The sequence below is a fragment of the Electrona antarctica genome, assembly GCF_951216825.1.
Source record: "Electrona antarctica genome assembly, chromosome: 12".
Classification (NCBI taxonomy): domain Eukaryota; kingdom Metazoa; phylum Chordata; class Actinopteri; order Myctophiformes; family Myctophidae; genus Electrona; species Electrona antarctica.
The window spans coordinates 16,858,341-16,873,912 of NC_136793.1; the positions used below are offsets into that span (position 1 = coordinate 16,858,341).

The window sequence follows — 15,572 nt, forward strand, 5'->3', positions numbered from 1 at the left end:
AAACACAATGACTTTGGGTCATATACTCACTGATGAAAGCACTCAGGCAGTAATAAGAGAGAATGATGTGCTCTGTGTGTGTGTGTGTGTGTGTGTGTGTGTGTGTGTGTGTGTGTGTGTGTGTGTGTGCGTGCGTGCTGCGTGCGTGCGTGCGTGCGTGCGTGCGTGCGTGCGTGCGTGCGTGCGTGCGTGCGTGCGTGCGTGCGTGCGTGCGTGCGTGCGTGTTCTTACCTCAGGGAGAAAAGGGGATCATGTCTGTGTGCATTTGTTGTCAGTTGCCACCCTGCAACACAAACGAACACGCAACAAATCAGTCGTGGCTACTGGGAACTTTAATCCATGCAATAACACATCCTCCCCCCAGTGCCCCCGGCCCTCATCACACATCCCCCAGTTCCACGGTCCTCGCCGCCGGCCTGTCTCTCTGTCCATGTACATATCTCCCTTAACCACTTAAACCACTTAGCATCTGTATTCTGTGGAACGCTTTTACAGAAATTAGCTGATCTGTAAGCTCTGCAACACAAGCTCTCTGATCTGATTCTGAGGCTTGTTATTTTTGCTATTTTCCTGCGAAGATATTTACTGAGTGTAGAGCCAAAACAGAAAACTATATAGAGTACTGAGGGACACCGGTAAGCCAAGTATGAGGTTGAAGTGGTCACATGAGGGACATGACCAAGAAGGGAATGGCACGTCATCACTGATAAGAGCCAATCAGGACGGGAACGTGCGTCTCCATTTCTACTGTCCCGCACTCAAAAGCGATAGATGTATATATTTAAAAATATTTATTTTCATGATCTGACCCCCCCATGCCAAAGCGTCAGCGCTCACCCAGCAGTCTACTGTCACCCAGGCGGATATGTTGATCTGACCCCCCATGCCAAAGCGTCAGTGCTCACCCAGCAGTCTGCTGTCACCTAGGCGGATGCGTGCTCGCTTCTCGCCCTCAGGCGTCTTACTGGTAATATTTGAGTAGTAGTGAAAATAGTTGATCTACAAGCACGCAAGTTGTGCGCTGCGTTGCGCGCTGCGTTGCGCGCTGCGTTGCGCGCTGCGTTGCGTGCTGCGTTGCGCGCTTGTATATAGATCTGCTATTTTCACTAGATTTCTCAATTTCTCTAAGGGAATTCCAAAACATAAAGATAACATGTGACCCAGACGTATTTTCACACCTTCCTGTTTGAGGGGTTTGAAAACAGTAGTGGAGCAAACACTGCAAACATTAGTTTTACAATGAATGAATGTGGAATCTGTGTAGCCTAAGACCTACATCACCCCTTCCTCCATAACACGCGCGCACGCACGCACGCACGCACGCACGCACGCACGCACACACACACGCACACACACACACACACACACACACACACACACACACACACACACACACACACACACACACACACACACACACACACACACACACACACACACACACACACACACACACACACACACACACACACACACATACACACACACACTATTGATATTTGGTAGGTATATAGTGTCATGGTGCTTGTGAATAATTGACAGGTTAACGTATGTGTGTGTGTGCGTGCATGCGTGCGTGTGTGCATGCGTGCGTCTCTAGAGGGAGATCTATAACATTTTAATGGTTGCATCTGAGTTGATCAATAAGATGCAGATATTAGGTATCATACCCAAACAACCGTCTCACACAGCAACATCACATGCATCCTCACACGTCTTTTCATGGCTCCGGTCCAGTACAGGTCAGCTACTACTAGTCCTGGCACAATTATTACACAATTGCCTAATTGTAATTATTTGAGGAAATCACAATTATTTGTGCGTGACATAATTGTTTTGCTTTATCTGAATAGATTTATCTGTTGGTGAAATGTTCAGGCGTGTTCGGGACATTTTCAAAAGTCACAGCTGTGTGAACTGAGCAGTGCAACTATACTGTTATTGTTATAGGTACTGTACTGAACTTTAGTGCAAACCTCAGGTCACACAGCACAAGTCTCCTTGTACTGAACTTTAGTGCAAACCTCAGGTCACACAGCACAAGTCTCCTTGTACTGAACTTTAGTGCAAACCTCAGGTCACACAGCACAAGTCTCCTTGCCAGTTTTAGCCATAGTACAAACGGTGGTGAGATGTGTTGTGTGAGCGGTGACCACCGCGGCGTGACGTCATTTTCGGTGGTCACCTCTTCACCGAAAACTGGACTATGAACAGGCCTTAATCTGTCTCACCTTCAGCTATGTTTACCAGTCTCACCTTCAACTATGTCCGCCCGTCAAAATGCAGGTGGTGTAAATCGTAGCTGCAGATGGGTTATGGATTATAATCCATAACCCATCCATGGATTATAATCCATAACCCATGCTGTTTTTATGTTGACTTTGAATGCACTGAGTTGGATCGCTATCTCAATTTCGCTGCCCAGTACAATGACAAAGAGATTCTGATTGTGATGCATTATTATAGATTTTTCATTTGTTTTAACTATAGCTCTATACACTGTGTGTGTGTGTGTGTGTGTGTGTGTGTGTGTGTGTGTGTGTGTGTGTGTGTGTGTGTGTGTGTGTGTGTGTGTGTGTGTGTGTGTGTGTGTGTGTGTCTGTGGCGTGTTTCTATCTATGAAAGGATGCAAAAAGAAAAGCTATCCACATGATTTTAAATCTGAGAGATATCACTCACTCACTCACTCACTCACTCACTCACTCACTCACTCACTCACTCACTCACTCACTCACTCACTCACTCACTCACTCACTCACTCACTCACTCACTCACTCACTCACTCACTCACCCACCCACTCACTCACTCACTCACTCACTCACTCACTCACTCACTCACTCACTCACTCACTCACCCACCCACTCACTCACCCACTCGCTCAGTACGGTATATTGATCAGATGTTTGATTTGAAGCGAAAACCAAATCCTTAAACCTCTTCATGCATTGTGGATGGAATCATGTGTTGCCTGGCAACAATAACCTATCCATAAATATCAAGTCTATTTAAAGGACCGTTAACTCAGGAATTTGCTGTGTAGCCATGCACGTGCATGCCACACGAATCATCCCATGCGTGCGCATTCTCTCATGCACACGCATGTGATGTGAGCATGGACGTGTGCATGAGAGAATGCTCACACATGGGATTATGAACACACCACACGGACCTTGCGTGTGCATACTGGCATAGGCCTATGTGTGCATGCTCCCATCAGTGTTACCATGTCTGCGTGTCAACTTTGACTCTGTTTTTTCTGTAAAGTTACTTGTAAGTATTGGTAGTTGCGTTTTCTCGGGAGCGTGTTTCTAAAGTGTATTTGGGCTTGCTTCCTAAATGTTGTTTAAACCAGTGGTACTCAATTTCATGTCAAGGACCCCTATCTGAAAATATTTCGTGCCAAGATTTGTGTTATTCCGAATATTTCACATTTATTTGAACATTCTTTTGAAATTAGCAGATCTACAAGCTCACGACACGTATAGGTTGATGTGTTAAAACCGGGTCTGTTTCGGTAGGCTATACCATAGACATATATAAAGGCTAGATGGCTCAAGGCGGAGTCTCTGACGTAGTTCACCCGGCGGCCATCTTGCTGAGGGGCTACAGTACAGTATGTTCTATGGCAGCTCAAACAAAAATAACTCGCTCAAAACTCGCACAAAAACTCGCTCAAATCTTGACGGATTTACAAACGGGTTGGTTTAATACAAACGTTATCAACGTGGCTATGATTCAGGACGCTTATCTGCTTAATTTATTTTTTTAATGTCTTATAAAAGCATATAAGTATGCAGACGTCTCTGATGTTTATAACAAACCAAACCGTTAGAAAATCGGTTGAAAATTAAGCAAGTTATAGTTATTTAAAAAGTATATGCCCATAGACACAATGTTAGCAACATCTCTCTCATTGGCCAGCAGCGCGGGAGAGCCATCTAGCTTTCTTATATATATATATATCTATGGACTATACCAGGCCACTTGTTGCTCTTGAATAACCTGGTAACACTGACCACAGACCACCCACACTGCTCAGTCAGAACCCAGCTTGCACAATGTGTTGTGCTGCTGACAGTCAAACTAAAGATCAGGTAAAAAAAAAAGATGGGCTAGCTTTTCTTCTACAGTATGTTGTTGAAAGGTTACAACAAATCACAGAGGTTGTTTATTCGCCTGCCTGTCCACCCAGCTCACACTGGCTTCAATAGAACTGTTGTTCCGACCACTACGGCTCCCGGTCCGGTGCTGCTGCTTTTTCTTTTCTTTTTTTGTTTTTTTCTTCTTTTGCAAGCTCGTACATCTGCTACTGTCCTAAAGCAGATTAAATAAGAGTTTTCTGAAAAACCTGTTTCTAGCTAAAATCTAAAATGATCAGTTTCCCAGTTTTAATGGGATAAAATGCTTACAGTGTACTTTATAGGCTACTCTCGCATCCAATATCACTGATCTACAAGCTCACACAAGACATCATCCATCCATCCATCCATCTTCAACCGCTTATCCGTAGTCGGGTCGCGGGGGCAACAGCTCCACAAGAGAGCTCCAGACATCCCTTTCCAGGGCAACATTAGTGACTTCCTCCTGGGGGATCCTGAGACGTTCCAAGGCCAGTGAGTCGATGTGTTTCCTCCAACTGCGCCTTGGTCTGCCCCGGGATCTCCTACCCGTGGGACATGCCTCTGAGGACCTCCCTAGGGAGACGCCCGAGAGGAAATGAAATGTACTTTGTTATACCTGTGGCTAGAGGCTGTTATACATAAGGTAACCTATTAGGAGCTAATGGCACTCATCAGAATACCTCTCCCTCTCAGTTTTCCAACTGTCCTTCTCTCCTGCACTGTCTCTCTCTCATCTGTCCTACTATCTGTCTCTCCTACACTGTCTTGCTCTCCTCTCTCTCTCTCTCTCTCTCTCTCTCTCTCTCTCTCTCTGTCTCTCCTACACTGTCTTGCTCTTCTCTCTCTCTCTCTCTCTCTCTCTCTCTCTCTCTCTCTCTCTCTCTCTCTCTCTCTCTCTCTCTCTCTCTCTCTCTCTCTCTCTCTCTCTCTCTCTCTCTCTCTCTCTCTCTCTCTCTCTCTCTCTCTCTCTCTCTCTCTCTCTCTCTCTCTCTCTCTCTCTCTCTCTCGGGAGGCACTATATCTTCCAGGTGGAGGCTCCTTACTGGTAGGTGAGCCAGGAGGATACAACAGTATGTATGTCCTCCCGGTGTGGGAGTAATAGTATTGGTGATGGAGTGGAGTGGACTGGAGATAGCACATAGGAATGCTGGAGCATATTTGAAGGTTGCTAGGTTACAAAATATATAGCTATCCAATCAGCTGACAGGAGCGTGGGAGACAGACCACACACACACACACACACACACACACACACACACACACACACACACACACACACACACACACACACACACACACACACACACACACACACACACACACACACACACACACACACACACTTTACTACTACACGTGATTGAATGAAGCCTCTGGTTCTCACTGGTATAATAAAACTCATCATGGCGTTCATAACTTTCCTATTGTGTTATATGTGAGGCTTCACGCACGCACGCACGCACTTCCAAAGTTGCATTTCATCTTTGGAGACTGTGGGAGGGGAGGGGCGGTGGGCCTTATTATAATGAGTCAAAGAGGTGGGAGGGGAGAAAATAATTTGCATACAGCACCCGGTCCCCCACCACATCCGGACATTGTGGTACTGCAGCTAAAACTGCTTTACTGTAGAAGCCAGACAGAAATGATACAGACTGGTTATATCAGAGAAATATGTTTGAGGGACATAAACAATATGATACTGAATAAAAAACAGTTTTAAAATGCATGTTCTAGTTCCTTTATATAAATACGACTGCACTAGAACGGATACAACAGAAAATACAACGGAAAACACCAAACGATGCATGCAGAGCAGAATTAGGACGATACCCACTATATCTAAATCAATTGACAAGCTAATGTATGTAGCATTACAACGGCGAGCTATCATAAACGGACCATAAGACGTAGAGCTACGGCATTGGCGCTCAACCTCTGAATTGGCTATGACGTGTCGTAGATCTACGTCAATAGCAGTTAATGTGTTAAGTACGGTACTTATTTACGGTACTTATACGGTAGTTATTTCCCACCACTGAAGGTAGCATAACATATTTTATAACCACCGTGACCTGCAAGGACAGTAACCCAGACACTCTCCATAACAAAGCCCTCGCATACAGTACAGTGGAATCCTAGAGAGATGTCCCCTCATGGCCAGTTGTTTCTGGGACTCACAAGCAAAACCACCAGACACAAAACCTACTACTGGACTAAACCAAATTATAAGGAAACAAAACGAAAGCTATCTGACACACTGGAAAGAAGCAACATGGAATGCTATTTAGCTCTGTACAGACAATAAACAGTGAAAGAATAGCTCAGCACTGTGACTGATCCAAAACTAAGGGAAGCCGTGAGAGACTCAGTGAACACAGTCTTGCTAACGAGAAAGGCAGCCATGCAGAGGCAAACCTGGCTCCCAAGAGAAGACAGTGTCTGGCACCAACGGCACATTAAATGAGGTAGAAACTGAGCTACACTTCCAAACCACCTACCCACTGTAGAAAGACATCAGAGACACATATTCCCAAAGACTACAATCACCCAAGGATAGTTTAAAAATATGACTATATAAAACTCTCATATCTGCTGGGTGAAGTACAACAATGTGCAAACAGCAGCAAGATGTGTGAGAAGCATGTGAAAAGGTGACTCCACCAAATGGTTAAAGCCTATTCATACTCCAGTATTAGGTGATAAGATGACCACCGAAAACTACAACATAACGTCACGCCACGGTGGTAAGCGACTCACCGCTCGGCGCTCACCAAAATACATCTCTCTGTTTTTACAAGCCACCGTTTCGGTGGTCACCTTATCACCTAAAACTGGAGTTTTACGGTTAGGGACACTAGGGTTAGTAGGCTATTGAGCATTTCGGAATGGCAGTGCGTCAGAATAGCTGGATTTCGGACTGCCGGTATGTAACCAGTCTGCTGATGGAATATTGTTTTAAGTAGCCTGCAGTGCTGGGGTCTCCTTGCCAGGTCTCCTTAATGTAAGCGACTTTGAGCTTGTTATATTCATAGTTGCGGGTTGCTTTAGTTTGGGCTTGTTTCTGAAATGTATTTGCTTATTTGGGCTTGCTTTCAAGATTATTTTAGAAAATGATGTAATAGGACTCAAGTGGTGAAACTAGTCATTTCTTTGGGGCTGGACCTGGTCACTGGTCACTTGTTTCACTCACAGAATCGGGCAACACCAGAGTCTCGCACCAAAACAAAACACACATACAGTACCATTTTTGCCTATAGCTTTGCTTTGGAGTTGATTGTTTGGTATAGTAATTGAGAGTTGAGATTGAGAATATGGTATATAGTTAAAATGTGCGACGGGCAAATGTCTCTGGCTTATAGGCCTGCTTCACTGGTAGTGAGCCCTGAAACATGACAAGCGTTGCGCGTGATCCATGGCTACACCAGTAGCAGACTAGAGGTCCACCTCTAGATACCCCCCTCATCACTACCACACGGATATCGACGGCTTCCGAGGTCGGCAACCGACAGAACATGCTCATCAATGGGTTCCGACCCATCTGCACGGCGATATCGACGGTAGCTTTTCGTCAGGAGACGTTTTCCAACTTCTTTCGCCGTCGAATGGCCACTGGCTCAGTGGAGATCTAGCTTAACGGAATACAACCACCTTAATGTCATGATGTCATAATGAAATGCCTATCTCCTCTCATTATGAGCCATAATGTCAATAAAGATGGCGTGCATGCGCATGCTTTTTTTGGCTGTTTCTTATGTGGACGCTAGCGGTGGCTAGCAACGGAGCTAAAAAACAGTTAAGGACTACTAATCACAGCTCTGTTTTATTACATGCATTACATTTAATTGTACATATATTGTTTTGTTTAACTTTTGCTTTGGCAATGTAAACTGTTTTCTCATGCCAATAAAGCTCCTTTGAATTGAATTTGAATTGAATCAAATGAGAGAGAGCGAGTCTAGTCTGTCTGTCTGTTAGTTATACAATGTGTTTCATTAGGTCTACATTTATGTGTAGGCCTACTCATGTTCAATTTCAAGTGTTTTCTTAATAGAAGCCATGTGAACCAAGACATCAATCACTAGACTGAACAAAGTAACAAATGCTTTGCATAAAAGTGAAGACACAAATTGTATCAATCTACTGAACAAAAATCATGACAATGTGCAAAAACTATTGTTTGTTAATTACAATTAAGAGAATCAACAATAAAATGATGTACGATTATAAATTGTAGGTAACATTATAATAGCATGTACTGTACAATATAAAATGCTGGCAGCAGAGCCAATGTCGCAGTAGAAATCACAAGACACAGTCAGTTACTGCAAGCTGTGTTATCACCTCAGTGAACCTGTGCATGTGTCTGTTTGTGTGTGCCAGTGTGTGTGTGTGTGTGTGTGTGTGTGTGTGTGTGTGTGTGTGTGTGTGTGCGTGCACAGCGCACACGTGAATGCATGTACTTGAGGCATTCTGTTATCGCTGTCTGCAGGGCCACACCCATTCACACTGTCATTGGCCGACGTGTCATCAGGGTAACTTCCTGGTTCTATACTATACAAGGTTAATTAAATAAGGTTTATAAGGAAAGAAACATGCACAATTGAGACCAGGAAGTTGTACATGCCCAAATTTGGGCATGTACAACTTCCTGGTCTCAATTGCGCATGTTTCTTTCCTTCCATGGAGCAACATGGAGTCCACCGTACGGTCTTCGCTTCCTAACCTTATTTAATTAACCTTGGTTCTATACCAGCTGAAGACAGAAATACCAGAATGTAAATAATGTCATTGTGTGTACGCCACTGATTTTGGTGTTATGTATTAGATACAGTGTTATGTATCTATTCATTTAGAATTTTAGATAAAGCAGTGGTTTATTTATTTATTCAGCATTTGAGCCATGCAAGGACCACCATGAGATTTAGCCTTTTTGAATGAGATTTTGTCCACAATTCCATGCTGTATTGATATTGGTACCATAGGAGAGACAACAAGCAAACAACCAAAATATCAATTATTCTACATTCTCAAATTGTGTAGACTTCTTGTAAATTAATGAATGCAGATGTTACGGGTCCATTTGGTTTCATTTTACGCACTCAAGAGTTAAAGATCTATATGGGTCCATTTGGTTATACCAACTCCCCATCATTTAGCTATAGAGATCACCTGTGTCACCCCCTGGCACCCCCTCAAGGACCACTGGTGGTCCCCAGACCACTGGTTGAAAATGACTGATCTATACATTGTATCTACATAAAGTGATAGATAGATACTGTAGATACCTTTATTATCCCGCGGGGGGAATACATGCTATCTACATTACATTTTACCTTGAGCCTACGTTGCATGAAGTTCAAGTGAAATTAATTGACTGTGATGTTTTCATGCATGTCTGCCCCCGAGGCCCCCCTCCGTCTGCAGCTGTACCCAGAGATAAGACCTCAGACTGGGCCACCAGCGTCACAGCAACCTCCCTGAGCCTCCACACACACACACACACACACACACACACACACACACACACACACACACACACACACACACACACACACACACACACACACACACACACACACACACACACACACACACACACACACACACACACACACACGTACGTAGTGCATGGAAACAAAATCCAGAACCTGTGGGTCCACAACATACTACAACCTCAATGAGTCCTCAGACTGTACGGTCACAGTTGGTGGTGACCACATAATCAATCAAATATCATTTCCGGTGGAAAGAATGAACACATCACACCCATACTCCATTCCCTATACTGGCTTCCCGTCTCCTTCAGGATTCAATACAAGGTCTGCCTCCTCACCTATCAGTGCATCCACAGCAACGCCCCCCGCTACTTAAAGGAACTCATTGAACCCCCAGCCTCCACCCGCTCCCTCCGCTCTGGAAATTCAAACACACTCAAAACTACCAAAACAAAACTCTGCACCATGACCGGGCCTTCTGCTCAGCTGCTCCTCGGCTGTGGAATGCCCTCCCCGACCACCACAGTCCGTGGATTCTTTTAAAATGGGAATAAAGACCTTCCTTTTTAGCAAGGCATTTGCCTATAGTTGGACTTTTAAGATGCCCTGTGTGTTTGTAGCTGTTTAGGCGATCACAGAACGCTTTAATTGTTTTTATTCTTATTTTTCCTTTTAGCACTTTGAGATTTGTTTCAAATGTAAAGTGCGTTGTGAATAAAATGTATTATTATTATTAAAAATGAATTATTAAACAAAAGTGATAGTGAAACTCAACTAAGATTTTTATCACAGAGGACTGGAGCCCTCATTCAATGTCACTTCAACTATGCGCGCACCTCATGGTTCACTAACATCTCAATGTCACTACAATCAAAACTGCAGACCTCTCAAAACTAAAATAACACTACTTCTAGGCTTCTTCCCCAAGGCTCACCTTCTCCCAGTAGGACAGCTGAGAGGGAGACAGTGTAGGAGAGACAGACAGTAGGACAGCTGAGAGGGAGACAGTGTGGGAGAGACAGACAGTAGGCCAACTGAGAGGGAGACAGTGTAGGAGAGACAGACAGTAGGAGAGCTGGTGAGAGGGGGAAAGTGTAGGAAAGACAGACATTAGGAAAGCTAAAGGGAGATGGACATTAACATAAGGCTGATCCGATAAACTGATCCGAGAACACCAGCTTTCATTAATCCACACACTTTTTGAGAATTCAACATGGATTGGACATCATAACAGCAGGCAGGGCTCTTATATGGAAGAACCCAGATTTTCTCCCCTCATATCAGGACCCAGTATTCAGGGTTTGGCATGATAAGGGACTGGACCAGCTTGCTAAACTATATAATGGAGGCACAATGGAGTCATTTGAGAATCTAAGGAATAAATATTCATTACAACAGTCACATTTCTTTAGATTTTTACAAATCCGTCATTATGTAACAAAGAACATGCAAGCCCCTAGGACATCCTTCCTAGAAAATATTCTTACACAACCTGTGCCAGAAATATGTATTTCCTATCTGTATGAATGTTTTGATATAAGTTCAAACCACTCCACTGATCATATTCGAAGGCAGTGGCAGATTGACTTGGAATGTCAGATAGAGGACAATACTTGGACAACAATTATAGGAAATACACTTACTATTTTGAGTTGCAATAATGATAGAGAAAGACAGGCTTGGTCTCAGCTCTCCTAACTGTAATAAATGTGACACAGAAGTTGGTACATATGCACATATGCTTTGGAAATGTACAAAGATACAGGTGTTTTGGACTGAGGTGAAGAATGAGCTGGACACCTTGCTTGGATATAATTTGAACTTGTCACCTCTCCAGTGTGTACTAGCAGCTAAGGTATCCAGTGCAAGGACCAGACACAACGCCTCATTGGTTGGAATACTCTTATACATAGCGAGAAAGACTATACTCAAGCTTTGGATTCATAGAGACGTTCCTACACTGGATGATTGATACAAGGAGGTAATGACTGTGGTTCCTCTGGAGAAACTGACTTATCTCCTCCGTGATAACATGGAAGGGTTCACGAAGGTATGGGAACCAGTCTTAGATACAGTGGACCATTCTAGACTGCACTTCAATGTACCTTATTGAACGGTAGTGAATAACAAAGACTCTGGTGACATGTAATGTACATTGTACAATCATGTCAATACTGTGGTGTACTCGTTTTGTCATTTTTTTTGCGTTTTCTTTGTTTTTTGTCTGTGCATTGTAATGTCCGTATCAAGGTACTTTCCTATGTTATGTTGAGAAAAAGAAATGTGTGGTTCTATATACATTGAATTGTGATTGAACAGTTGTGAAATTTCAGAGCCTCAATAAAAATACATTGAAAAAAAAAATAATAACAGCAGGCAGGACACAGCACGCAGAGAACAATTTTGTTTGTGGATATTTGTTTTCAGGCATTTTTAGGCATTATTTTATTTAGTGTATCGGGTATTTTTACAGACGCTAGTTTTGCACGTGTGATGTAGTTTTGCACGTGTGATGTAGTGTAACATGGGAATGTATTAGTTGTGGACAGTCACAGTGTGGCTGTAATTCTGAAAATAGCAAGCTGCTCATATGGAATAGGCTACAGGCTAGTGATGCACTTTAGATGTGTGTTTCTATGATTTGATTATAGGTTGTTTTCAGTGTTGTGTATTTTGCTGCATGCTATATAATGTATTGGTGCTGTAATGTATTGGACAATTTATTTGTATTTTGTGTTGCAGGACCACATTGGAAACAAGTGCTTTATTATGCTTTCATGTGTATATCCTGAGTTTAAGTTATATTGTGACTAGGCCTACTTGTATTTCTTTGACCAAAATCAAATCAAATCAAATCAAGTCCTTGCAGATGATTATTTTGTTTTTACCCCGCCTTGGTAAATAAAGTTTTTGGGGAGCTTTCAAAACGGTGTGCAGACATATTCTTTCTTTCGTAGACAGTGTAGGAGAGACAGACAGTAGGAGAGCTGGTGAGAGGGAGACAGTGTAGGAGACAGACAGTAGGAGAGCTGGTGAGAGGGAGACAGTGTAGGAGACAGACAGTAGGAGAGCTGGTGAGAGGGAGACAGTGTAGGAGGGACAGACATTATATGAGAGCTGATGAGAGGGAGACTGTGTAGGAGAGACAGAAATGAAATGAAATGAAATGAAATGAAATGAAATGAAATGAAATGAAATCTATATTTACCCAGGGTATCTGGGCTAAGCTCAAGAACTTGTTTCCAGCCAGGCCCTGCTCATAGAACACATTTCATCGTAGTGGTTGATGCCTTGTTCAAGGGCATTTCAGCGGTGGTAATTTTAACGTGTCGGACGGCTGATTCGAACTGGGAACCTTCCGGTATCTAGACCGCGCCGCTATCCGTTCGGCCACCGCTGCCACTCACACAGACAGTATAGGAGAGCTGCTAAGAGGGAGACAGTGTAGGAAAGACAGACATTAGGGAAGCTGAAAGGGAAGGCTGATCCGATATGCAGAGGGGGCACTCACATCTCTGGCAGGATGTTGCCCGTTTGCGCCACCTTAGGTCCTGCTCTTCCGGTGGGGCACCTGTTTTCATTCCCATGCACTAACAACAACGTATACATGTTCTGAATGCCCCTGCCGACAGATTCAGTAGCGCAGTTCGGAACTGATCCCAGAACTGGGAAAAAACCTGGGAACTGATCCCAGAACTGGAAAAAGAAACCTGGGAACTGATCCCAGAACTGGAAAAAACAGCTTTTGTGTGTGCATCCATACACACTGCCTTACATAACAAAACAATAAACACATTTATGGTGTTTACCGTTTACCTGTGTCTGTGGAAACACATTGCAGTGAAAACACAGAAATACAGTGAGAGGACAATGTGTTTCTACAGGTAAATCCCATGCAGTACTCCAGTGGCTGATAACTGCTGCTATGGGAAATGATGGCTACAAACCTGAATGTATTGTTTTGTTACAGTGTGTAACTGGGAAAAGTTAAACGCTATCCCTTTAAATGCTAAAACTGCTAAACGTTTACTGGCCCCAAATCACAGACCTCTTTCTATGTCGATGTGCTGAAGTGACATCATGTTTCCTGGTATAGTATAAGTACAATATGATCATATATGAGGTTCTATTCTGGATCTTTCTATTTGCAGTAAACTGTCAAACTGTCAAAGCGGTACCAGTTCTATTGTATAACAGTGAGTGGGTGAGTCACCAAGCCAGGAATAGACTGGACATACACAGTACACACACGTGCGTACAGCCGTACACACGTGCACGTACACACACACACACACACACACACACACACACACACACACACACACACACACACACACACACACAAGCAGTACTTTAGAAACAAAACAAGCCCCAAAAAACACAACCAGCAACTACCAAAATTTGCCACCAATTTAGCAGAAAAATAAGCCCAAAGTCCCTTATAAGAGGTAGACACGGCAACACTAAGTTAAAGCACTTTAAAATGTCGGCAGAAGCTTTACAGTGGTTTAAGTCATATCTGGGAGGGAGTGTGTCAGGGTCAATGGGGAGAAATTAACTCTGCTCCCTAACAACATGGGAGTGCCCCAAGGGTCTGTACTTGGACCACTGCTGTTCACCATGTATATCAACAACCTTCCAAATACCTGTCCAGGCGTTAGCTGCCAGATGTATGCTGATGACACTGTCATCTATACGTCTGCTAAAACAGCCAGCATGGCAACTGCGCAGCTGACACAGGAATTGGAGAACATCTCAAACTGGCTAGAGTCGTCACAATTAACTTTAAATGTACAAAAAACTGTTTCAATGTGTATCTCCATCCGCAGCAGGCCTGCTGCGGACACCTTTGAGGTACGCATAAAAAATGAAACTCTTGCTGAAATGAGTGAAGTAAAATACTTAGGAATAATCTTGGATAAAAACTTAAAATTTGAAAAACAGGTAAAGCATATATGCAAGAAGGTTAAACCAAATCTAAATTGTTTTCGTCATATTAGAAGGGACTTATCAGCTAAAACTGCACAGTTGTACATGCATGCTATGATTTTCTCACACCTAGCATACAGCATTACAACATGGTCACAATCCTCTCAAACCGTCTTAAAACCAATAACATATACAAACAGGCTATAAAAATCATGGATCAAAAACCGATGAGATGGCACCTCTGTGCATGGTATCTTAAAAAAACACAACCTTTTTACGTTTGGAAATGTTGAAAATGTTTTTTCTACTATCAAATTGATTTTTAAATGTTTACATGGTCATGTTTCACCTCTGTTCTCTGGACTGGTTGATAGACTTCCGAGCTCTGGTAGAGCAACCACACGAGCCTCAACAAGTGGTAACTGTATTGTTCCCAGGTGTAACAACTCATTCGGACAGTCTGCCTTCTCAGTAAAGGGAGCAAACCTATGGAACTCTTTGCCTACGGTTCTAAAACTAGAGACGGGTGGTAACGTGTTCTACAGAGGACTCAAACTATGGTTGAAATCAAATCAACTGTGTTCACATGTATAGCTTGAATGGTTACTAGAGTGATTATGTTTACTTGTGTATTTGAGATTATGTAATGGGTACTGTAATTTTGCTGTAAATATTATTAGAATGTATACTTTTTTGTATTTGATTGGGTGTTTTTTAAACTATAGTGTCATTGTATTTTTTAGAAACGTCTCCTGTGGACAAGTGGTGAAAATTAGCACATGTGCTAACACACTGTAAACTAGAAAAAGTGCCCTTCTGGGCACAGGTCTCCACCAGGAGGATAGGACTGTGTGAGATGTTTGGCAAAATGTTTAGGAGTAATATAAACATGTTTGCCTTTGATGGCAATTGGATGATTTGAGGCATTTTGTTCCAAAAATGTGTTTTGCAAAAATCAACCTGTTGGTGGCGCTATAACAGGCCAATGTGAAAAGGGTGGGATATATTCCTCAGCCTAGTAAGAAA

At 43.1% G+C, this 15,572-nt stretch overlaps 1 protein-coding gene across 1 annotated transcript in view; it reads right to left on the reverse strand.

The window, feature by feature from the left end:
• Nucleotides 1–15,572, reverse strand: part of LOC306934287 (dematin-like) — a 36,750-nt gene that overhangs the window by 16,360 nt on the left and 4,818 nt on the right. The window contains exon 2 of the mRNA XM_079516858.1: nt 232–283. The gene's annotated coding sequence lies outside the window, so the exon portion shown is untranslated. The remainder of the gene's footprint in view (nt 1–231; nt 284–15,572) is intronic.